The sequence below is a fragment of the Lissotriton vulgaris genome, chromosome 12 (genome assembly GCF_964263255.1).
Source record: "Lissotriton vulgaris chromosome 12, aLisVul1.2, whole genome shotgun sequence".
NCBI classification, from domain to species: domain Eukaryota; kingdom Metazoa; phylum Chordata; class Amphibia; order Caudata; family Salamandridae; genus Lissotriton; species Lissotriton vulgaris.
This window is the reverse complement of record NC_141700.1, coordinates 197,153,645-197,179,482: the sequence shown is the minus strand read 5'-3', so window position 1 is coordinate 197,179,482 and position 25,838 is coordinate 197,153,645.

Sequence of the window (25,838 nt, the reverse complement as noted above, 5' to 3'; positions counted from 1 at the left end):
ATCATGAAAAGCTTCTACCATGTCAAGGACTAGCTCACTGAAGACTCTACTGGGTGCTTGCTGAGGGGCCATAGGCTGGTGATCCCCACCTCCTTGACAGATCAGTGCATTCAGCTGGCCCACATAGGGCATCAAGGCATGGTAAAGACTAAATCCCGTCTCTGAACCAAGGTGTGGTTCCCATTGATGGACGAGTTGGTGGAGGCTACGGTTCGATCTTGCTCTTCATGTCAAGTGCCGGGGGAAATGCCACGTTCTGCACCTGTCATTACGGAACCTCGGCCGAGGTCTCTGTGGTCCTGCGTCAGTCTGGATTTTGGCAGTCTGCCAAATGGTCGCCACACATTTGTGGCCATTGATGAACATTCTAAATATCCCGAAGTTGAAATCATAGCCTCTCCCAGTGCCCATGGCCTCATCCGAGAACTGAGAACTGACAATGGGCCTACCTTCCAGGGGCAGGAACTGGCCGCTGACCTCAACAACCTTGGCATTCACCACCACTGAATCACTCCCCGATGGCCCCAAGCCCATGGTGAAGCTGAGAGGTTTATGTCAATGTCAAAGGAACCAGGATTATCACGACTTGTGGCTGAGAGACTGCTCCGAAATGTATCCCACTTCAAGAAGTACCACGGGGATGTACCGGCGTCATCTTTGGGCCCACCTGAAGTCAATGATGGTATCTGTCAGCCGATGGGGAAGGTCAAGGAGAAGTGACGGGGAAGCTGATGCTTCTGGCGATTCTCCATCTTCTCAGCAGAGTGGTAGCTGCAGAGCGGAGTTGGAGTCCTCTACAGACTGGCCAGAGACTGGTCACTTTGGGTCCATGTCTCGTGTTGAAGGTGTTGAGGTCCCGAGTCGGGGCCTGTCCCAGTACTACCTGCGAAGAAATCCTGAACCATCTTGCCGATTGAAGTACTGTCTCACGTAAGACTGTTCTTGTTTTGGTTGTGGTTAAATATGATAATGTTGGCCCTGGAATGTGTAGTCTAATAGATGATCCAGTGTTAAAATTCAATGCTGATGTTGTTTTGATGTTTGATGTTTGTTGGGGAGGAATGTGGTGTCGTGCCCGTGAGGTAATGGGCACGCACGTAACTTGAAAGGTCATGTTACCTCTTTTGAATAAAAATAAGCTCCGCACTCACATACGCCATTCGGGCTACGGAGGTAAGCCAGTGATGTTTCCTGTTTCCTGTAATCATTATTATGCCCCTAGGCCTCCCTGCAGTGAATCCATACAGTTGCCCTCCAACTACGAGGGGCAACATAATAACCAGTTATGGGATTGACTTATTCTTCAAACCAATTGTTAGCTTTTCCATTGTAAATGGATGAATTTTTTACCTGCTTACCATGTCAAGTGTCAGACGCATTCCAGGGATGAGTTGTCTTCAAAACTTAAGCATCATCTTTGAGAAAGCTACTTAGTTCAATCGAAGGCAGCTCCATCCTTATGTACTAAAATGGCATCATGAAGTAATCACAAAGCTACAAAGGTGAAATAGTCTTCTTTTTTAGCTCTACGTGTGCCTTCAGCTTCCCTTTTGGGCAACTATCTCTTACACCCAAACTCTACTTTCTTGTATTTCTCCTCACAGGCATTCCCTTTCTCCTCGGATTGTCTGTTGATCTGTTTGCCTACAAACATCTATGACATTTAACCTCACACTATTGACGGTAACAACCTTGGTGCCAATTCCACTTCAGGTGCACCCCCTGTATGTAAAAATGTAAAATGCACATGTGCCATTTACCCATATGCAAGTTGCCTACAATTTATTTGGTAAATACCAAAATAATCTGATTTTTTTCACCCTAAAATTCAAACAGACCACCCAGTATGCTGAAATCATACCTGTGTGAAATCTAAGACACACAAACCTAGATTTCTTGCAACTTGCCAATAGATAGGTCAAAGTGTTTGACTCATTTGTTAGATTGGGGCCTAGCTATCCATTATGCCAGTTAAAAATGTACCAAAATAACTTCTCATTATGTTGGCTTCTGTTGTTGCACAAATAAAGTACTTGAAATTTGTTAGTACTTGTTTAATTGTGTTAATTAAAAAACGGGACACTGAAGTGAAAATTGAAAACACTATCTGGATGTAATACCATCATTTATATAAAGTAATGACTTATATTTATTTAAAACATATGCTTTGCACTTATTCTGAACATGTTTTATAACTAAACAAGATCATTCTTAAGGCAATATAGGGTAGTAGCTATGTTTATTTTGTTCAAGTTTTATACGCCTCCACACCTTAGTGTAAAAGAATAAACCTTGTATTCGACTTCTAAACAATGCACTTATTTCTTTTAAAATTCAAAGTACATTGATATTCCCTGCATGCAGCCTTCTTATAGAAACAGAAGTGCTTACTACACATATTTGTATTTCTGCTTTTGAAGCTAAATTGCATTTTCATATAGATTTACTTAAAACTGCTTCCAATCTTACTAATCCGCATGATGAATTTATAAAGGTTTAGTTGAAATGTATTCTGGCTGAAGTTCACAAATGGCTAGTTTCTTTATTGTTTTACCACAATTCAATTTCCCAATCGAGGTGACCGGTGTGCGCCCATTAAAATGCTCCTCTTCTGAGGGAATACTCAATCTTTAACAAAAAAAAAGACTTAAAATATACATTAAGGTAGAAACTAAATGTAAATCTGACTTTAATAATAAATGGATTGCTTCACCATGAAAAATGGATAGGGAGTTGCAGTAAAAGTGATTGTCGAGGCACAGCAAGTTTCGAATGCCAGAAAAAAGAAGCTTGTAGACGCGGTGCAGGCAACCACCAACACACTCAGTTTCAGAGTGGGGGCCCCAACAGACCTGTGCTGGCCGGCTGCAAAAAACATATAAGAAAAATAGCAACTCAGAAGTTGAAGCGAGCAGTCCAATCAAATGCCATGACCTATGCATAGGGCCAGATGCATCAAGCATCCATTTTGCGATTCCTTATTAGCGAAAAATAAGGAATTGCTAATAAGGAATAGCAAAATGGAATGCAACAAGCAATCACTACAAAAATAGCGATTTCTTAGAATTCCTTAATTGCGACTCGCAAATTGCGAGTCGCAATTAATGAATACCTCCCCATTCATTCCTATGGGCCTAGAGGCCCATAGGAATGAATGGGAAGACAATCTCAATTTGCGATTCGCTATTAGCGATTCGCAAATTAAGATTGCGAGTTCAAGGGTGCAGTGGGGTCCAAAGGACACCCTGTTGCACCCCTGAATTTGATCTGTGCACAAATGTTGCGCACACACATGCCCTTAGGGCATGTGTGTGCGCAACATGAAACTTTGAAAAATGCAACGTTTTTGCTAATTACCATAAAGTTGTACTTCGTGGTAATTTGCGTGCCCTATCAGCGAATTCATGCATTGCATTTAAGGAATCTCAATTTGAGATTCCTTAAATGCAAACAATCGCAATTTAGCGAATTCTCTATTTGCGATTTTTGCATTTGGGATGATGCATCCCAAATGCAAAAATACTGGTCGCAAAGGGGCAGATTCTGAGAATCTGCCTCTTTGCGACCGGTTTTTAGCTTGATGTATCTGGCCCTATATTATTAACCCATTTGTGTCCTGTGTCCCCACCATCGCAAACCCGATGGTTAAGCTCACATTGTTGTAAAGGTAACATACCAGCTTGGACATGGAATCAACAACGGGGCTCTTACTAGGGCAGAGGTGTTTGCTTGAGACCGCTCAGTGGAGCTCAAGGCAGAAACATACTGTCAGACTGCAGCCTGCAATTTTATTCAAGTAAGTGAACTGTCTGCGGCTATTTCCACATAGCTCCATTTGGGAAGACGGAGGCACAGACCACCTAGGGCTGAGCTTGTTTTTTATGTTACTGGGGTATAGTAAGACACGGCTTATTAAATAGATAAAGTAAATCAGCAATTTGGCTTTTCTTTGCACAGTCGAGAATGAAAAACACATTCACTTCCGTGGCGGAACTGCCGCGTTGCCACACGATAGGTGGGACTCTGAGTAACTCCTGTCATCATGGGATTTGAAGTTTCATTTTAATAATTTTAAGTACAAACTTTAAAATCGGAGCTTGCAACTAGCTAATAAAACATATGATGAAGCCACGTTCCATGTTTACTGAGACTAGCTGATCCTGTTCTATGTTAGGAGCAGTGTAGAAAAAAAAGTGTCATTGAAAACATTTACAATTCTGTCTTAAAATTCACAGCCCAGGTCATAGCAAAGTAGAAAGATAAATAATGATTGTCCCTCAATACTATGGGCCTCATTTATGAGAAATGACGCATCGCTGCGTGAAAACAGCGTTGCGTCACTTCTCAGTTCGCACTCCTTCCGACATTCCTGATGCGTCATATTTAATGTATGACGCATCATGTTGCAAGGAGTTACAGATACGTCAGTATGTCTGACGTATCTGTAAGTGCAAAAGTGACGCATTGCAGGAGTGTGTCACAAAAGTGACGCAACTCCAGCAATGCGTCCTTTCACATGCTGTGAGGCAGGCGCAAGATTTTGACGCAACGGCGTCCTAAAAGTGACACAGTGAAATCTCATAGATTTCACTGCGTCACTTCTACGACCCTTCTACGATCAAAAAGTTTTTGGTATTTTTACATCTTTTTTCACCCTCAGTTTTGTTTGCCCTTTTCATAACAGCAGCAAGCTGTCAAAAAATACTGAGCAAGCTAGTGTTCTTTCACCTCAACAAAAATAAATCTGATTTGCTTTTTAAACATAATTAGTTTAATTTTATTTGATAGAAAGTGAAATATATGAATTCTAAAATAAAGAAGTTCATAGTATCAGGAAGGGTAATGTACAACACAAACTATTTCAGCAACCAGTATCCTTTAATGAATACCTATAGATACATGCATGTTTCTTCTGTAGGCTGATATTTGTTTATATTGCTGCATTTATAAAATTAGGTTATCTAAAACAGAGGTCCAAAGTTTCCCAGTTCCATTTGTGACAATTTAATCCAGCCCAGAGGTTTTCTTTGCATTCTGAGATTTGAAGTCGAACGATTGATGTGATATTTATTATTGTACCTGATAAAATCCAACTACACTGAGTCAGAAGTTATTGGGTGCAATAAATCCTATCAAATCAAGGCCCTCGGGCCTTTTTGTCTAAAGTGGAAGGAGTAAGGGTGGCCAGCCTTCCCTCAGCCTTATTGGGTCATGGGTACCCCATCCCCCCAGGGGCATTGTTTTTTTTTTAAAGGGAGGGGGCCTCATTGCCTCCCCACCCAGGTCTTGTTAGGCCCTGGGGACCCCATCCCCTAGAGCCACTCCTTTAAGGAAAAGGGAGAGGGAGTCAGTGCCACCATCGCCAGGCTCACCTCCCCAAGCAAGGTTTGGCCCCGGGGACCACATCTCCCAGGTCCTGGCAATATTCTGCTTGGTAGGGGACACACAGCTTGGTTGATTTCAGCCCCTGGGACTCCATATCCCGGGGCCCTTAACCTTTAAGCCATAAAGGAATTTAAACAAACATAGGGTGATCATACTAGGATTAATGAGTCAAATCATTACATAGTTGAGCGGTAGATCCATGCTGTATAGAAGGAGGAAAAGTTAGTTAGGTGACTTCAGGTCTATTGTTGCAGGAGGTTTAAGAATAGACATTTGACTTGTTTTTTTAATGTGGCAGTCGAGGGGTTAGCTCTGATTCCTGTTGGAAGAGCGTTCCAAATTCTTAGAGCAAAACCAGAAAAGGGGCAGTTGTAAGTTGGCTTCTTCTTGAATTTGTGTGGTTTCAATAATAGAGTGTTAGAACTCCGTAGGCTCTGGTTCCAATCTGATAGTTTGAGATGTTTTGCCAAATAAGTTGGAGTGTTATAATGAAGTGCTTTGTGCATTAAACAGGCTATCTTGAACCGGATCCTAGCTTCGAGAGAGAGAGACAATTTAGTCAAGTTAGATCTGGAGTTATTATTATTTAAAATCTTATATAGCGCGCAGCTACCCTTGGGCATCCCGGCGCTTCCAGACAACATCAGATGGTAGAGTTATGAGTCTGACTGCTGAGTTCAGTGTAGCCCTTAGTGGGGCCAGATTGAATTTGGGTAGCCCAGCCAGAGTCACAATTCCATAGTCTAGGCAGGAAAAGACTAGGAATTGGACTGCTAGCTGCATGTCATCAGGCGGCAGGAAAGGTTTGAGTTTCCTTTAAGGGTAGGTGTCCTGGTGCCCACCCAGGGCACCCACATTAATCTTGTTGGGGGTCGTAGGGGGATTCCCATAGCCCCTGCAGTCTCAACTGGCTCCTCATATACATTCGGTGCTGGCATTGCTTCCACCCACAGGCAGCATCTCCTAATGCTGCTTCCTGCAGACCGGAGCAGTATTTTGATATGCTTCCCTGTCCTCACGACTGTGAGTAGGGAAAAAGCTCAATAGTCTGATTCCAGTGGCAGGAGCATTTTAAAAAGCTTCTGTCTGCTGGAAGAAGATTTTGTGTTTTCTCCCTCTTTGCCAAGCTAGAGCAAATGCAGGTTACCTGCCTGCACCGCTGCATTTAGGGAAACCACTGTGTCATGGGGGTGGGTCCCTGGGATATATCATCTGAGCCGGCCCAAGGGAATGGGTTGCTCTGTGCCATTAATGGCTCAGGAAGGGGGCCCCAAATAAAGCTTTTTACAATGCAAAAAAGGCAAATTGTGATTCAGTGACTTGTTACAGAATTGCAATTTACATGTGTTACTAAATACAAATTCACTGTTTGGAAGTGGAAGGGGTTTACCTACCAATTTCTGAATAAGAATGGTAAGTATCAATGTTTTGTGACCAAATTCCAGTCATAAAAGTGAAATACTTTACCACCAGTTTAAAACTGGCGATAACTGGGGACCCCTTCCACTTTAAGAATGTAAAAAAATATTTTTTTAAGAGCAAGCATTGGTCCCATTGACCACGGCTTACTCTTAGAAAAGGAAAGGACAAAGTTTAGATTTCTTCTCTTTAAAAGCATCTCTTTTCCTTTAAGGAAAACGGGCTGCATTAAAAAAAGATTGCTTTATGAAAAAGCAGTCACAGACATTGTAGTCTGCTGCCTCAGTAGGCTACCACCCTGGTGATGCATGGAATTCCAAATGGGTTGTAAATTGTGACCTACCTCATTAATATGAATGAGATAGGTCTATTTGAGAACCACTATGAATTGCTATTGAAACTCAAAAGAGTTTCATACATTAGGAATACTAATTTCCTAATTGTGATTTGGAGAGTATTTCTAATGTTATTACATCTGACCATTAGTCACCTGTCCTGAACTTTAAAAAAACAATCATATAAGGGAGTATGGTAGGGATGTCCTGCCCGATGTAGTGGACCCATAAGCACACCCGTGGCTAAAACAAGAATACAACTCATCCATATTCAGGCCCAGGACCCCATCCTCGGGCCGAATATCAAGCCATATTCGATCACAGTAGTCCATGCCCTGGGTCCCCATTTATTAATATGGGGAAGGGGACACATGGGCCCTCTTTGGCCCTCTTTGGCCGTGGGGACCCCACCCCCCAGGGGCCAACTTATTAATACGGGGAGGAGACATGCATCCCCCTTTCAGTGCTGTATAATGTCCTCTGGAGTATATTTTAAGAGGAGCGAGGCCCCGCCCTTAAACTATAAAAGGAAATTGGGACCACATCTGCGAGGGCTTTCAATTTTACAAATAGGGAGGGGGGCTGCACTTCCTCACTCCCTGAGTTGTTAATGGCCCAAGGAACACCATCCCTGCCAACATTGTTACGAGCAGGGAAACAGAACAAGATTGCTCCCATCTAGAGGGAGCAGCATAAATAGTTGCTTCCACCATGAAGGAAGCAATGCGGCTCCCGCACCACACAGGGTGCCAGCTGGGGCTCCCCAGTGCCCCAACCTGATGTCTGTTGTTTGTGAGTGCCCCTGGTAGGCTTTGGGATACCCACCTATCTGAAAGGTAATTCCCAGGGTATAGGGTCCCTGGGGACATACAAGGCTCGAGGAGGGGACCACATGGCTCCCCTCCACTTTAAAATAAAAAAAACGCTGCTGTCCTGCCATTTTACAAGCAGATACACAGCTCGACTTACCAAAGGGACCCAAAAATCGTATCCAGCTGATTTTGATGGCGTGTTCTTAGCAGAGGAATTTGACCATATCTTTACCAAATAACGAAGCACTTACTTCATATAATTAAGTGGATGTACCCTTCTTTGGTGGAGATCAGACTATTTCCTGTAACCTCATAGTCTTTTCTATACAAGGTTTTATTTTGTTACTGATTTCTGTATGAAAACGCTTGAGGAACAATCACATTGCCAACATTACACATACACAAGGTCATTAGAGACATTACCTCATGGTCCTTTATACAACTGTAGTGTTAAGTATAAACTTGACAAAATTAAATGATAAAGTAATGTTACAGTTAGGTGTGATAAAATAATCTGTTTTTGTTTTCCAAAAAACCTTAGAAATTCACTGAAAAAACAAGGGTTAAAATAACATTTTGGTTAGGTGTGATAAAAAGATCTGTTTTTGTTTAAAAAATAAACACCTTAGAAATTCAATGACAAAACAAACATTAAAGTGATGTTATAGTTAGGTGAAGACATAAGTGACAATATTAATGATTTGAACTCTTGGTGGGAGCTGTCAAAGCTCCTGTCAAGTAAGAGCAAACAGCTATGTCTCTAGTTTGAGCACCGGTTAACTCAAAGCATGATCTGCAAAATAAAATCTACCTTCCTGCCAAATTTTGTGTAATTCCATCCAGCTGTTCGCGCTACAGTCATGTTCAAAACTCTTATGGAAAGTAACATGGGAAATAGTCTTTTTTTCAAACCCCCTTTTTCTCAGCTCCCACTTCATGATTCACAGAAAATCTTTCCATGCACAAGACTTACTATGACATTTTATTTTTTATTTGTGAAGATTTGTCAAACTGCACAAAAGATATAGGCAAGTCAAAAAACACTTTTCCTATAGAAACATGGTCCTAACTATAATATATATATATATTAACATTGACTAAATCACACTTATAGCAGGCAGTCTGGAAAGTTTGTTCAATTGAAGACTAAGGTAATACACTGGCTGGGTTTGTATTCTTCACTGGGGGCTCATGTTTGAGGATGGATTAACATGGTCCAAAGGGTTAACTGGCAAGGAAAGACTAAGAAAACCTTTGAAGGAGACTGTTTAATAATGCATTTTATCAGGCCTTTTGTTGCGAGAAGATCCTGGCTTCTATAGGGTGCTCTCGCACTAATAGCCGTTCAACTGCCATTTGGTACTCTCTGGGATTTTTTCTAGAGACCCGTGTCAGCTGACCGTGCCCCACAGTATAACCAGTATTCGATCCCAAGGTGGCAAGCATCGGTATGGGTTAGTATCATGCAGTCCTTTCTGAGATGGACTTCTCACACAGATATGCCCCCCGGACCTCCCTTGACAAACACCCTGGTGGGGCTATGGTGGCTCCAATGGTTCAGTGTGCGGAGGCCTAAGTTTATTTACATGCTAATGTGCTAAAACCTATCAGCTGGAACATTGTTGGGCTTTTGGGCAAGTTCAAAACCCTAAGTGGCTGGTTTTCATCAGAGGTTTCGGGGTGATCGATCTACAGGAGACTTGGGCAACTTCTAATTGTCTTTTTTTTAGAAGGTCATAAATTCTTCTTTGTACCTGCTACTAAATCACGTGTTGATAGACTGAAGGGGAGTTTTGATCGTTTTTTACTCTTTGGTAGTCAAGGGAAGGATTAAAGTACTACCTTCGGGAGTCTCCACTTTGCATGCTATGACTTTTTCTTCTGTTGGCCCTCTAAGGGCCTCGTTCCCATGTGGTTTGGAAATCTTCCAGACTCAATTGGTTTGGGAATGGTTACCGACCAACTTTGATCGGGAGAGACCGACCAAGTACAATGAATCCGGATGCTTATAGATATGATTTGGTTGGACTCCTATTGACTTCAACGGGAGCCTTTGTTCCGACCGAACGCATAGGCTCCCATTGAAGAAAGGGGTGGCTGTGAAAAATCGGGCAGCTTATGGCGGGCATCCCTTGGTGCCTGCCACACTGTGCATGACTGATAAGGAGGGGACCCATTTGTACCCCTACAGGCCAGATTGAAAGGCTCCAGGTGCAGGGAGGCCCCGAAAGTCTGAATCCACGGCCGATTCGAGTCGAATGGTTTCAATTTGTGTTCGGCTAACTCTATTGTTGAAGGCAATTTTAATGTTAATTTATATGCGGATACCAGGGTGGATGGAGATCATGTGCCTGGTTGTTTGCATCTACCTGGGTTGCATATGGAGCATTTGCACCAAGGCTGAATCTTAAATGCAATATTGAATGAATTTAATCTAGTTTTTACCTTGGATTAGCTCTCCCTCAATGAAAGGAATATGACTCCCTCCTCCGTCAGGAGAGGATGAGAGTATTTTATCATTTTAGATTTTGTCTCTGCATCTGTTTCTCCCAGTATTTCAAAGATTGGGATATCTTTGAATCCATTTTAGTGATCAGAATCCTATGTGTGTTTCATTATGTTGGATCCTGTTGGTACGGGAGCAACCAATATATGTTAGAGGGATTACCAGGACAAGCAGTCAGGGTAAGAGGCTAACGTGGTTTCAGGCAATCCCTGACAACTTTTATGTCCTTGTACTCCCATTCTGAAAATGAGTTCAGAATCAGATAGAAGTATCCCTCTTACATTCTAAGAGTTTTTGTTGGGATCTCAAAATCAATGTCTCCCCTTTAGAGGTATCAGTGTCCAGGAGGGCTAATGTGATGCCCAGATGGTTTGATAAAGGATGGTCAAAGGCACCAAGGAACCTTAAGTGTACCGTTAATGTAAAGTATAGGGACTCTGTTTTAGTCAACAATAGCTGTGAACAATATAAAAGTGGAACTAGAGATGCACAAGAAAGATTTAAGGGATATGGCATGGGTAAATTCACTTGAGGTGAGCACTCTGAAATGTTGTTCCAAAATCTGGGGTATAGTCAATAGCCCCTTCCTGGAACTGGAAGCTGCTGAATTCCTGAGCTTTCACATTACTGAGGATAGCTGGGTATCTTACCTTGGGGAGTCTTACAATATATCGTCCAACAATGCTTGTGGTGCGGGGTGTGGTGAAAGGGATCTCACAACTGACATTCTCTCTTTAGGAAATTAAGAAGTGTATAGCTGGTCTAACTAAGAACAGGCCCCTGGACCCGATGGAATCCCTCTCGACCTATGTATAAAAGACATTGAGGAATGTTGTCACATTATGTTATCAATGGGGGTGGACCTGGACATTGTCCTCTTTATAAGAGATCTTCTTTTTGAACGTTATGGCCTCTGTGTGATATTCTAAAGATCTTAAATGCACTTGTTTTCATATCAACAGAGGAGTATGTCAGAGCTGCATCCAGGCCCCCTTTTTATTCAACCTGTATCTTAACAAACTGGAGCAGGCCCTGATTGCTTCTAATGCAGATTGTCCTCAAGTGGGGTCTCATTGTTTACCAGAGCTCTTATTTGTGTACGATGCTGTTATTATGGCCAAAACTGCTAGGGGTTTGCAGTCCCTGTTGAACTCCTTTGCTAACTTAATGGAATAGTTGGATTTATAAGTCAACACGAACAATTCTTATGTGATGGTGGTTGGCCCTCGCACTACAAAAACAAATAGGATCTATTTATTTATTTATAAAGTTTTATATTACGCAAAATTGACCCAAGAGGGTATCAGAGTGCTTTACATTTAGAATTGTTGCGTTAGAAGTTACATCAGATACAAGAGCATAGTAAGGTACAGTACAAATGAACAATCTTTCAAGAGTTCGGAGAAGGGAGGGCAGGAAGGAGTAATAGCGGGGAGACGAGGAGGAACTGTGCCCAATGTCCGGCTGGGTAGGTGACGTTCAAGGGGGATACCAAGGGCCAATCTCCTCATTAGCTGTCTAGTAGCTTCACTGGTCATCAGCCATGTTGCTCAGGTCTCAACAATCAGGATAACCAGTTTTTAGTCCATTTGATTTGAAAAGGCTATATAGCGCTGTTTAGACCCGGAGGTATCAGAGCGCTTAACCAAGGGTTTGTTGCATTACAAGGTACATCAAAAAGGATTATGTAGCACTGGCTAGACCAGGAGGTATCAGAGTGCTATAACAGAGGAACATTGTGTTACAAATGACATAATTTACAAATAGTGTAGTAGGGAAAAGGAAACAAACAACAAGGTTTAGAGAATTTGTAGGAGAGGAGGGGAGGACTTGGGGACTTGTGTCCTTTCAAAGACCAGAGTTTTTTCTTACTTGGGTATGCTCTTTGATTCCACTTTGAGTTGGTGCCCCCTCGTAAGCAGGAAATTAGAGGAATGCACACGGGCCAATGCTGCAGTTTTTAATTTAGCCTCTAGGATAGGTAGAAGACATAGGAGGGCTTTACTGCAGAGCTATAGTGCTATATGTACCTCTAAGGTAGCTTATAGGAGTATGTCAATCAGGCGCCGTTGCAGACGGTTGAAAAAACTTTTTTGAGATATCTTTTATTTGGTCATGGGTTTAGATATATTGAACAAGGAAATGTAATGGACTTTTTGTTATTTGAGCGTTTGCTTCATATTATCTGGCTCAAGTATATTAAGGATACTTTTCAGAGCCTAGGGGGGGCCAGAACTATTTAGTACTCACGAGAAAATAGTCAAGGCAGACAGCAAATAGCACTTTCAGTGGCAGAGGTCTATTTTGCCAGAGAAGAGGTTGCTCTACAGAAGCCCTGTGTCCTTTGTTAAATCATGTTGAAATCAATGACCTCTACAGAGCCCTAGCTTCTAACTGTGAAAAGCATATATAACTGTTTCCTGATGAGGTTCAGGTTAGACTTACTGCATTTTCTGTTAGCTTTTCACTGGGGCAGAAACAGGGACCATATACCTGAAGACTGCGGCTGTGACAATAAGTCTCCACAGGACACCCTGCATTTTACTATGTTCTGTAGATCCAAGAAAGGCTTATATCATCCCAATATTAAAACAGGCAAATTTCTCTCAAGCCCGCCCTTCTCTTATGTATCTTCAACCGCTGCTGGGAGATTTTTTTTAACATAGTTAGCTTTTTGAAAGCTGTCATGAGAGTAAGAAACAGTTGTAGTTACCTATCCAACATGCTTAGTAGCAGGCATATTTAATACATTCAGAACATGACTCATTGAGAGTCTCGTCATTCTTTTATTATATTTTAGTTTTAACCTGGTTGTTGTATTTATTTTTAATCAAATGCTTTATGAATGCTTTGTTTATTGAATTGTATGAATTTTGTATAATTTTCTTATGACTTGATTTTAGGATTTTTCCTGTTTTTATGTTGTTTATTTTTATATTTCTTTTTTCAAAAACCAAACAATGCTTATTTTGTTGGTTAATTGATTTAGTGACTAAATAATACTAACCTATAGTGTATATATAACTTGTGAATTACCCAGTGTTCTCTGCTTAACTGGACCTGGATGGCACTCTGTTAATCCTATCTTAAATTCTCTGCCAAGAAAACAGACATATAAGGTAAGCAGATCTGGAGTAATAGTTGTGTTTTAAAGTACTCCATAAAAAGGAACAGCTCTTCTCCTAAAACTTGGTTATAGTTAGGACCATGTTTTCATAGGAAATATATTTTTGGTTTGCTAATATCTTCGGTGCAGTTTTAAGAATCTTCACAATAACGTCTTATCCGCCTAAGCTTCTTCCTGGAAACTTGGGAGTATCTGTCCAATGGAGGCTGAGAATAGAGAGGGTCCCAAAATGTGTTTTCCCCTTGCAATTTTCGATGGGAAAATGTAACAGAGATACAGTGAGAACGGCAAAATGGAATTGAAAGAATGACTTTTGTGATTTGGTGCAAATCTTTTCGGTAAATTTTTGAGAAATCAAGATTCCAAAATATATGTACATTTCGGGTGTGTGGAGCCATAAGATGTTTTTAATAGGAGGGGGCATGCAGCCCTATCTCCTCATTCTACATCATGGTATGAAAGGGGTGGTGGTATTCAGCCCCCTGCCCAAGCCATTACATGGCCCATGGGACTCCATCTACTGGGGCATAAACAAATAAAAGTTGCACTGACTGCCATGGTCCCCCAGTACAACCGTAGCAATGAGAGGGCATGGGATAACAAGGGGAGAACCTAGGCACCCGCTGCCCTGCCGCTTCCCCTGCCTGCATCCATCCTAGGGACAGTAAAATCTGGCTCCATTTTTTTGCTTCTGCCCCGTGGTAGCAGCTTTTGTTTCTGCTCTCAATGGGTGAAGGTACCCCTGCGTTACCTGCCTGGGAGAGTTTTGGCAGGGAGTTCTATTTCGGTTCCATGCCAGCACTCTCTCTGGCAGGAACCAACTCAGTGTTTTGAGGGATGTGGTCTGTAGGACACTGTTGCCATCATGCCATGAGGCATGGGGTTCTCGGGCCATATTGTGGCAGGATAGAGGGGCCTACAATACCCTCTTGAAATAAAAAATATATTGGCTTGAGGATGGAGCCCTCATGGCCTTCAGAAGGGTCAGCGATGAGGGCCACAATCCCATTCCCCATTAATGAGATATTGGCCCCAGTGGATGGGGCCTCCGGGGCCCTAAAAAGGCTAAGAAAGGGGGGCACGCATCCCCCACCCCATCAAAAAGTGCAAAAGTTCACAGAGGATGGGGTTCTCAGGCCATTAAATGGCTCGGGATAGGGGGACTGCATGCCCCTTCCCGAAATAAAAAATATATACAACAGGAATTTGAAATTAACAGAGTAGCTTCTCATTTCAGATTCAGTGCTACAGCTGGAAAGAACCCCATAGTGCCATGCACAAGGCGTTGCTTAAGAATTTTGATGCTTGTTGTGCCCCTAGAAGGGATTTACCACCAAGCTTTTTTAATGTTGTCCAGGGCTGCATGGAGCACAAGAGCCTCCATAGGTACATTTTAATAAAAAGTTGCAGTAAGTCTCCTGGATCATTGAAATCATGATTCCAGGGGGTATATCCTTTTTTTCAAAGCGCTACGATCTTGAGCTGTATGCTCTTCAGCTGGAGTGTGGGGACCATTTGTGGTTAGTTCTATGGTTGTACTTTATAGTTCAAAGAATGTTAAAGAAAGACTGAACACATTTTTATGGTTGTTATGGTAGAAGGTCTGCCTTACTTAAAATGACACCCTTTATATTGTTTTATTTAGTCAGTCATATGCTGCAGTGGTTGTCTGTCTGGGGAGGGAATGGGCACTGTTCCTGACTGCAGGCCAGGTCCTTCACTCAACCCCATGCCACTCATGATTGAAGGCCATGCATGGTGGGGGCCTGGGCACATTTGCAGGTTGGGCACAGGACCTGTGCCCGCTCTCACACCACTTATGGTGATAGACATCTTCTTTATATAAAGAACAGAGAAATTCACTGAAGAAACAAAGGTTAAAGTTATGTTATAGTTAGGAACTGTATTAATATTCTTCTTTAGATTAAAATAAATCTTAAAAATTCACTGAAAAAAAGGTTGAAGGGACTCTATATGGAAGTGAATATGTCAGTTAATAGGACTATAAATCACTGGTTAGAATTATCCCAAGAAACTATAACTCTTGCCTTAAAGTAGCTATAACACCATTATCATGCATTGCTTATAGCTTTACACATAGCTTTACACATTGCCTCACTCCAGACATATTCCAGGCAGGCTGGCATGAACATGGGTACCAGGCTGATCATGGAGGTCAGAAAGAAGATGGCAGATGAAGAGGCAGGGCTAACAAGCTCACAATGGCAGGAGGCCATCATACACATGGGCAGAAAACTTATGACAGAGAGCAGGTGGGAGGAGGCAGATGAAGAATGGAGGGCTGAGGGGAAGAAAGCAGGGGCAGCAAGCTGAACATGGAGGGAAGGCTTGCATAGGCTGCAGAAGCACAACAAAGGACAGGAGAGAGGGGACAGGGTCACACACAGAGATCAAAGGTTAGGGGGAGGGCTTAGGGGCAGCAAGCTGACCACAAAGGAGACTCCAGCTGTGGCAGCACAACAGACCACGAAGGACAGGAGGGAGGGGAAAAGACACAGAAAGCATGGTCAGGTGCAGGGTCTGCATCAGAAAGCGGATCATGGAGCCTAAGCCAGTATGGAAAAGGGTAGCAAGCTTGCCATGAAAGGCTGGTGGGAGGGGGCAGGGGCATCCAGACAAAGAATGGAGGGCAGGTGGGAGGTATGTAAGGGCAGTAAACTGACCGCAGTGGGCATGCTGCTGTGGATGGACCACCAGCAGTTCTGGGCCTGGCTCAAAACATGCTGCACATGCCTGAAATCCTTGCATAGTTGGCGTTTTGGCTGAATGTGATAAAAATACACCAGAAATCCATTAAAAACAAATGTTTAAGAGACGTTGTAGCTAGGTATGGTGCAAAGACACAAAAATATTGTTGGGAAGCCGAGTTGTCAAAGAGAAAAAACATTACCAGTATTTACATAGGCCATAAGTCTATATACCAGGTTTTTTCCAAAGCAACTTGCCTACTTCATCAAAAACGAAGTTTTGTGTTGCTAATAATGAAATACAGCTGATCATCCTTCTTAAAAATTGGAGCATTGATGCAAATTGGCATGAAGTGATGATTAGCCCATACTGCAAGATACCATCTAAACGTACTGTAGAAAAGTTACCTATAACTTTAAATTTAAATGAAAAAACAGTTAGGACCAATGCAGAACAAGGCTTTCACAAGTCAATGTCCGGCCAATTAAAACTCATCCATTAATATTAGAGAAACCAGACAGTGTTAGTTATTGTGATTTTGTGGCTCAAAAGCTGTCTCTATAAAATGTGTGCTTGAGAGAAGACAGTGCACGCAATTAAGCATGAAAATGGAGATCCATCTGTAATTGCTATACTACAATGAAATGTATAGCTTTAACCTGGAAGTCACAAGCATAAATTCGGGAACAACATTTCATAACATCTGTCTTTAACAATGTTACTACCATTAAAAGATGAAAAATTGACATTACGTAATTGCAAGAAAAAATACTTAATGTGATATAAGGAAATTACAATAGAATATATGCAATTTTTAAGAAAGAGGGGAAAAACAAAGCTACCGATATGTTCTTTCATAATACAGCTGGGCTAAATTAAGTTGAAAATATTGGAGATCATAATAGCTAATGAAGAGTGTACATAGTCTAGTGGGAAAATGGGAAGCTTGTGGTATTTGACGCTTATCTCCCATTTTATGCGCTGAAGTACTGTGCTGCAAGCTGTTGGAGGATTTGTCATGTTTCCTGCTGCATACATAACTGGAGGAAAGTCAGTATTACACTAGAACATAAAGTGGTAAATCTTAAGAAACTAAACGTGGATATTATCCAAAAATATGACGGCAGACTAATTTGAAGACCAAAGACTGGACTGATTGATATCTGGAGAATGAATAATAATTATTAGAGTACGCCTTTTTCGTTTAAATACTGCCAATACTTGAACGTAACTAATGATGATGAACAGTCAAAAAATAAAATCTGCACGCACTAACCATTAAAAAGACAATATTTTCAGTCAATGTTTTGCTGCAAATATAGGCTCGAAAAGGCTGCAAAATTAGCCGGTGCAAATACAAAAGCAGTCAGCGGGAATGAAAACGAAAAATACAAAATTAACGCATTGCTCTAGTGTTTTTATCCATATTGTTTAAAATACTGAACTATTAAAACAAAAAACACACTGGCCTGGTTTTAAGGTTAAACGTTCTGCATTGAAAATAGGATAATGAAGTATTAATGTCAGTAGAATACATAGGGGCATAAGTACAATGAAGTGGCATAGTGTGTCGTTAGCCTCCTGAGCTTAACGCCTCCCTCCTCCACTTCTGAAATCCCAGGCTGCACCATATTTACAAGAATGTGGTGCAGTCTTGCATTTCCCCCTGCAATGGCGCTAAGTTTAACAACTTAGTGACAACGCAGGCACCCTTGCACTAGAGTGCAAGGGTGTCTGTGTGCAGGGAAGGACTGGTTATGTGTAGGAAGGTGTCCCTTCCTGCACATAAACAATCCTTAAATGCCATTTTGTAACTTACATATATGCTGCTTCATGCAGCACACATGAAAGTTACAAAACTGATTTTTTTTAAAGGTTTCTTTATGTACAGGAAGGGACGCCTTCCTGTACATAAACAAACTATGGCATTTTGCTTTTTTCATGTGTGCTGCACAAGGCAGCACACATGGAAAAAGCAAAAACAAGGAGAAATAATGCATTTCTCCTCGTTTTGCCAACTTAAGACCAGGACTTTTCTGGTCTTAACTTTTGGCGCTGCCTCCTATGTACGGCAAACTTGTACATAGGGGCAGAGTCAAATACAATAGGTGTTGCGGTGGAACACCCACCGCAACACCTACTGCACGCCCCTTTCACGCTAAACATGTACAAGGCAGCATTAAGCCACGTTAAGTGACTCAACGCTGCCTTGTACATAAGGTTGAGTTTCCGGAACAATGCAGGTTGACTGAAGGATTCAAACAAGAGATTGCCAGCTTGAGAACCACAGAGATTCATTCCGGGCTCCACGCCGCTCTGCTGCACGAGGGCTCGAGTGCAGTACATCGTAATGCTGCGTCCCGAGTAATAACTGTCTGGGGACGAGCGGTAGTTTGTCCATGGGGCGACTCCCCCAGCAGCCTTGATTAAGACGCACGCCGGGAAGTTCAGCCCAAGAATTGTTTCCCAGCCCAAGGATTTTTTCGATTGTAGAACCAAGAAGTTTTACGCCACCCAAAAGATGAGATCTGCTATCACACGTCCTCCTTGATAACAATCCACCCTGATGAAGACCTTTGTTATGAGAAGTGCCAATTAGAAGGTCGAAACGCATTGGTTATACTGTTTTAAGAGGCAAGCCTAAAGAACCCAGGACAAACCTTTGTCTAGAACTTTGACATCATAGAGCCCATATTGCACAGCCCTATACTGGGTTCTATACTTTCGAAGGGACCTCCCTCTGGCATAAAACACACTATCGTACTGTGCGGACCTCAAAGTGAGAAGTCCCCTTATTGCTATCAAAGAAAGGAGTAGGACTACCATTTGCCTGTAGAATTTCCCAGATGCTGGTGCTCGGTAGCACCACTTTATTTTATGTTTGTAAATTGTACAGCTATTTGTCTAATGTAAATTGTACAGATGTAAGTTTACCGTAATTATGACTTGTATGTTTTGAGTATTTTTTCCTGTACATGCCTTATAAACAATACAAGGAAAGAGGTTAATTGTCTAACAAGTCCTGCGCAGGGCCAACACGTCTTGGTGTAAAACAAAAAAACGTTGTTTGTATTTAATAACAACCAAGGGATAAATAAAAAATCCAACTGGTGTAAAATCTTTGGTGTAAGAGGTACTTTGTTTTGAATATTGTACATAAGGTAAGACACCTATCGCCATGAGAACGTCACAAAAAGTGGCGTTCCCGTGGTGATAGGGGCTTGGGCATATGCCCCTAAATCTCCACAACTGTTTCACCAAGGGTGGTAACATAATAGCCACACAGTATGGTCAAAATATAGACTAGTAAATTAAACTTTAAAAGAGGCCTTAATCTACAAAATAAATGTATATAGACGGAACGACCCATTTTTCCCTTAGGTACTTAGGTCATCTTTGCACCATTGCACACCAGTCCTCTTTCTACTTCGACTCTGCCAGAACGCCGCCACCGCCGCTGCTGAGGCAGGAGAGCTCCCCCGAGTGCTCTGTGTGCTCCGTGAGTTGGACTTTTCCAGCCACCCTCGGAGGAGCCGCAAAATCGTTTTCAAGGCAGTAAAACCGCCGGGCATCCTAGCTGCGAGTGACTCAATCGGGCTGAGACGCAATTTGCTTCACAGAGACACCGAACGCCATGGGGAGCTGTGACCTCTGACCCGTGAGGCGTGATCCCACCCACAGCACTGTGGGGAAGTTGTGAGCTGCAGTGAGCTGCCGTGAGTTGCCCTGCAGAGGAAGAGCAGGGAGTGAGAGTGATTGTGGCGAAAGAGGCGCAGTGAGGTGGTGCAGAGCGCCGAGAAACCCAAGATCCAAAAAAACGATTGGACTGCAGAAGCTGTAAGCTGTAAGCTGACAGAGCCGCAGCCACAACCGTAGTTAAGTCAGAGGCTGAGAGGAGGCGGCTTTAACTTCAACTTCACCGCGGACACTACTGGCGTCAGGTGCGGCAGCTGCTACAAGTGAGGTGAGGTGAGGCTGCTGTTGCTGCTGCTGCAGAGATGCGACACGAGCGCGGCTGCGGCTAGAGGAGGCTGCTAAGTAAGAGCCCGTGGGGTCTGACCTAGGCAGGCCTGACTAGGTCCGACTCTGCCTGAAGGTCCCCCTGAGTGCCCCGCTCACTGTCCGCGGACAATCCCAGCTGCTTCTGGGCTATTTCTCTCAGCCTTCCTCAACCTTCCTCACAACCCCCCCACAGCCTTTTCTCAGCACTCCTTACCACCCCCCAATCTTCCTACAACACGCCTTATAGTTTACAGCCCTCATCAGCCCACTAGCCATCGCGGAGGTCACTCCGATAATCATCATCTCCCTCCATTAAGTCTCCATTTCGGGCGGCCCACTAACATCAACTACCGCCATGAGGTCTGGAAAGGTCAGGGGGCCCTCGAAGCCAAAACCAAAGTCCACAGCAAAACTGAACGAAACACCAGGAAATGAGAAAGGGCATCAGAAAACAAAAACTAATGCAAACCCCGACACCGCCATCGGCATAGCAGAGAACCCCTTGACATCAGGGCAGGCACTGGGGCCGAACCAAAACACAACGGAGCAGGGATTAGCAACGGCCCTGATATCAGAGCCTGCAGTAAGCGCGCCGCAAACTATCAAAAAACTCTATCAGCCCAAAATATACACAAAATTTGGATTTTTAAAGGACGCAGGTTCTGCCATCTTCTTGAGCAACAGTCACTTGCAAGGCTTGCAAACACCACTACTTCCCGCTGTCCTGAGTACTGCCCTGAGCCCTGCACGCCCGCCATCATCCGCACCTGTACCTACAAGCTCTTCTTCTCTTGGAAATTTTTTCGTTAGGCTCTACGCAAGTTAGCACTTCAAAGCATAGGAATACAAGCATTCCTTTGGAGACCCTAAGTGAAAGCGTTAGCAAAGAAACATTTAATCCTGCTGCTGCATCTAAACAGAATCAGAATCCACTACCAGTTTACCCAGACGGCACGGCCCCACGCAATGGGGAAATCGCGTTGCCAACCCTACCGGATGATCCCAACGCTAGCGCGAATGAGATACTCACTTCAGCAGACAAAACAGCTGACAGAACAGACATTTTTCCTACCGATAGGGCCCCTGGGGGAGGCCTACAAACAGGCCCACAAACAGGCCCACAGACACAAGTGCCGTTCCCAATCAAGGAACCATCACTTAACCCGGCGCTGGACCTACCATCCATGAGCCAAACCCCTAGCACTCCTATCAAGTCTTGCCTAATGGCTGGATGCATCACACCGCCCACAGACTAGGGAATATATGACCAAGCAACAAACTTCCCTGGCAGGGGGGCAGCCAATTCACAGGACCTTAACCGTAAGGCAGAAGGCAGGGCAATAATGTCTTATCTCAACACACAAGAATGGGAAGACATGTAAGCAACTTATATACCAGACCACCAAGATCCTCCCGCCCTCGATCCTTCCTCTGCAGCCAAAAATATAAACAACTACGCCAACATCTCCAAGGAGAACGAGCGGGGGAAAGAAAAAAATATTGGAACCTGGAACTCACTGCTGAACACTTTTCAGCTAGCAGTAGATGCACTGCAATACCAATCAGATAAAATGGAGCTCCAACTCACTCTTTTTAACACACTGGCAGTTTTTACAGCTGGCATCGACGACAAGCTAGGCAATTTAAACAACCTAATAGTGAGAGCACAAACTAACATCTACCCAAGCTGCAATTGCAGCCAGGCACTAAACAAAGTAGCCACATTGACTTCCATGCTAACTGACCTTATAGGAGACTTAAGAGATCTACACAGAGGAAATGCAACTGCAACTGCAGAAAAGGGCCTTATCAAACCCGCAGAAGGAGCATTCAGGAACGAGGAGTCAACCGGAAACAAAGTAGAACTAACTGCCGATCATACTCCCGCACACGTAGAAACGCTCCAGATGGGACAGGAACTTCCAATGAAACTCAACGCCAAACAACGGCGTCAACAAAAAAGGAAAGGGCGGAAGCAAAAAACTAAAACTGAAATTGAAATTGAATCAACCACTTCCAAATACTTTCCAATCTTCTTTGCTCCAAAGGAGAAATCTCTTCCTAACACTAACAACGCCCATTCCATAGAGGGCAAAAACCGCTCGCCCTTCAGCTTAACTCAGCATCAGTTCAATACAAGCCTTAACCTGCCGAATCAAGAAGGGCAAGAGTCCCAAGGACTACCGGTAAAAGATCAATCAGAACAAAAGGATGCACACAGAGATATGGCAGCAAAGACCAAACAAATCACACAGCCAAACTGCGATAAGACCAAGATAGCGAGGGACCTCGATGGTCAAAAGGGAGCTCCAGCAACACACAACAAAGATCCTTCACTTCAAAGGGAAAAGGAACCACTTGATGCAACTGCTAACCAAGCTACAATACCAAGCAACTACCTACTCAGGCCAAATTCCGAGGCTCGGGATTGACCAGCTCGTCGTTAATCGAAACCCATGCAGCTTAATTTAGAGATATATTAGTTAAGACCGTTTATCCGGAACAAAGTCAAACTGAGCATCCCCAAGTGAATTGGACTACCAAAACACAAACTACATCAAATCAAATATTTTCTCTCAAAGCAATAACACACATAGCCAATCTGCCAGGCAAAGACACTATCCCGGCATCTCATGAAGCTCCCCTAGATCTGGGTTTGTCAGCTCAAGTATAAGACATAGCAATAAAGCTCCAGGAGGAGGGAAGTACCAAACAATGAACAGAGATTCTTGTTTTTCTTCCAGAATATATGTCGCAAGGGCAGCACGACATGCTAAACCGCGGCAATATTCTCAAACTAATGGAATACATTCCCAGTCTGAAGGGAATAAGTTCGACTGATCTAATCTCTGTTGAGTTCCTGCCCGCCACAAATCCAAATAGCCCGGAGGCAACCAAGACTACTTGGCTCTCTTGCACCATCGCAGATCTAATTACAACAGAAGCGGAGCAATTCAAGTCCTGGGGTATCAAGCTAGCTCCTCTATTAAAACCAGCTTATCCTGCAGCACTTCAGAGGAGGACAAACCTAGAACCAGCGGCAAAATAGTCAATCACCACTAGCATTCTTAGAGGTGCCTTGGGCAGCTCGCCCAAAAAAACAGTGAAAATGCCATGGCAGTGTTCTGACGACAGGCCGAGGATGGCAGTGGCACATTCCACAAGTGGGCGACGGCCAATGCCAAATGCCTACCAGACCCACACTCTTACCGGGTTCAAGTCCTGGAGAGAAACCTTGCCAAACAAAAATTCCTGCAGCCCCCGGGGACAGACCAAAGCATTTTTTAGAGGAGAATTTTTTCCTTTGTTATTTACTGGCAGCCCCCTGTGGCACAGCTACATACGCTGTCCACAGTGAATTAGGTCTTCTAAATATCACGGACATTATAAAATCTTCACCAATTCTACTGTGGTACAATGTCTGGGCAAAGCAGGAGACAAGCTTGAACGGAGATGTCATAAAAGATTGTCTCAGCTTGGCCGGTGCTGATGACATCAAATGGTTTAAATATGTGAAAAAAATGCTCACGACATCGGGCACCCGGAATACTTTTTTAACCCGGCAACCATGAAGACTGTGCCCAGAGCTACTCTTAAAAAACTGGTCTTACAGTACCTAGACAGTAAAAGATGGTCTGTAGAAAAGGGTAAGCGCACGGTCGCAGAGCACCAATTGACTACAAATGCTGAAGGGGTACAACAGTATTTACTTTTAGAACCATTCCCCTTCATTTGCATGCTCTTGACCCGCTTCCGTACTGATACTTTCTTTAGATTATTACTTTTCCACAATGTAACCATTGGACCAGAGATATAGAAACCTGTCCATGTTATAACATGTTACCCCAGTCCAACATTCACTGTATATTATTCTGCAGGTTCTATTTGCTCCCGAGGGAAACCATCTTGAAACCTCTACTGAAGATATGGGGCATACGAACCTGCAGAGTGGCCTATAACAAATTGAAAATCCTGGAAAATGCACACGTCATCAAAGTCGTATCTACTTACCTAAAAGCGGTTGTTAGGCTCAGGACCTCGATGTGATTTTAGAACAATTTGTAAATAACCAGATTAGCTAGTGTTATTACCTGTCTTCACATTAATTCATTTCGTTTTTGTGAGTAAGTGTCCCATGTACTGTATTATTTTTAGTTACTTTTTAATGTATCAATTTCATATGCCTACGGCATTTTTATCATGTTGTTTTTAAGTGTATGCTTTTATGATTCTGTTTTTACAAATCGAATAAAGCTTAATGACTTGACTTGACTTGAGTCTAGTTGGGTGGTGTCACCTTTGGAAATAATGAGGTCAAGGATAGAGCCTTTTTCATGAGTAGGGCTGTTGCAGATTTGGGTTAGGTCTAAGGTTTTGAGGAAGCTTTTGAGACTGTTAACCACCGAGTCGTTGTGATCATTCCAGTGAAGGTTGAATTCACCAAGGAATATTTGTGTGTTTTGTCGACCCGAGTTAGTTGTGATCATGTCCATGAGGTGTTTAGTGAAGGCGAGGTTGTCACCTGGTGGGTGGTAGATAATATGTAGAGAGCACACTGGATTGCCCTCACTGTTGACATCGAGGCAGATGTGTTCACAAGAGGAGAACGTAGGGGAGATGGCTCTGGTTACTGTAAGGCTACTGCGATAAATACATGCTATTCCACCTCCTGTCTTGCCGGTCCTGTCTAATCAGATGATGTAAGGTAAGGTAAGGTAATCTTTATTGCTTGATTAATCAAAATCTTAGCAGTCAACACATCAATATAAAATATATAATACATATATGGCATAATTTCATATTTCCTTAAAAACGGGGAAGCTATGTACTAAAATTGAACGGTTGACTAGTTAAAAATACGTACAATATATTTGCGATAAAAGTGAATAGTTAAAGTGAAGGCTATGGGTGAGTCCCGGTCTGGGGGCAGCGCCTGTGTCCATAGATCTGATGATCTATTCTTTGGTCATGATCTACTGGACTTAGTGTCGGAGCGTGGTGGGAGTCCAGGAGAGTTACCGGACTGAAGGGCTTGGGCGTGAGCGGTTATAATCTGATGATGTGATAGTTAGGGGGAACTAGAATGTCGATGAGGGGGGATGAGGATTCAGTTAATCAGGTTTCGATGAGTATGGTAAGGTCTAGGGCATGAGCGATAATGAGGTCGGCTATGTCAGATGCGTGGCAGGGGCAGATCTGCAGTTAAGTAGTGTGCATTTGAGCCGTGGGCTGAGGTGGGAGGTGGCGGGGTCCAAAGTGAGGGTGACTGTTTTCAGATTCTTAGAGATGGTGCCTCTAATATTTTGAGTTGGGGGCCTGTGAGGGTTGGAGAGGATGGTGGGGATGGGAAGGTGAGTGGTGAGCTATTTTGAGGGGGGGCGTGTGAGGATTGGAATGGATGGTGGGGATGGGAATGCATGGTGGCTATGTGGGTAGTGGGAGCGGATTCGTCGGAATGTAGTAGGGCCCGCATGTCATATTGTCCATGGATTGGTGCAGCAGAGAGGGCGGTTGGAAGAATTAGGGGCTGGCATAGAGGTCCA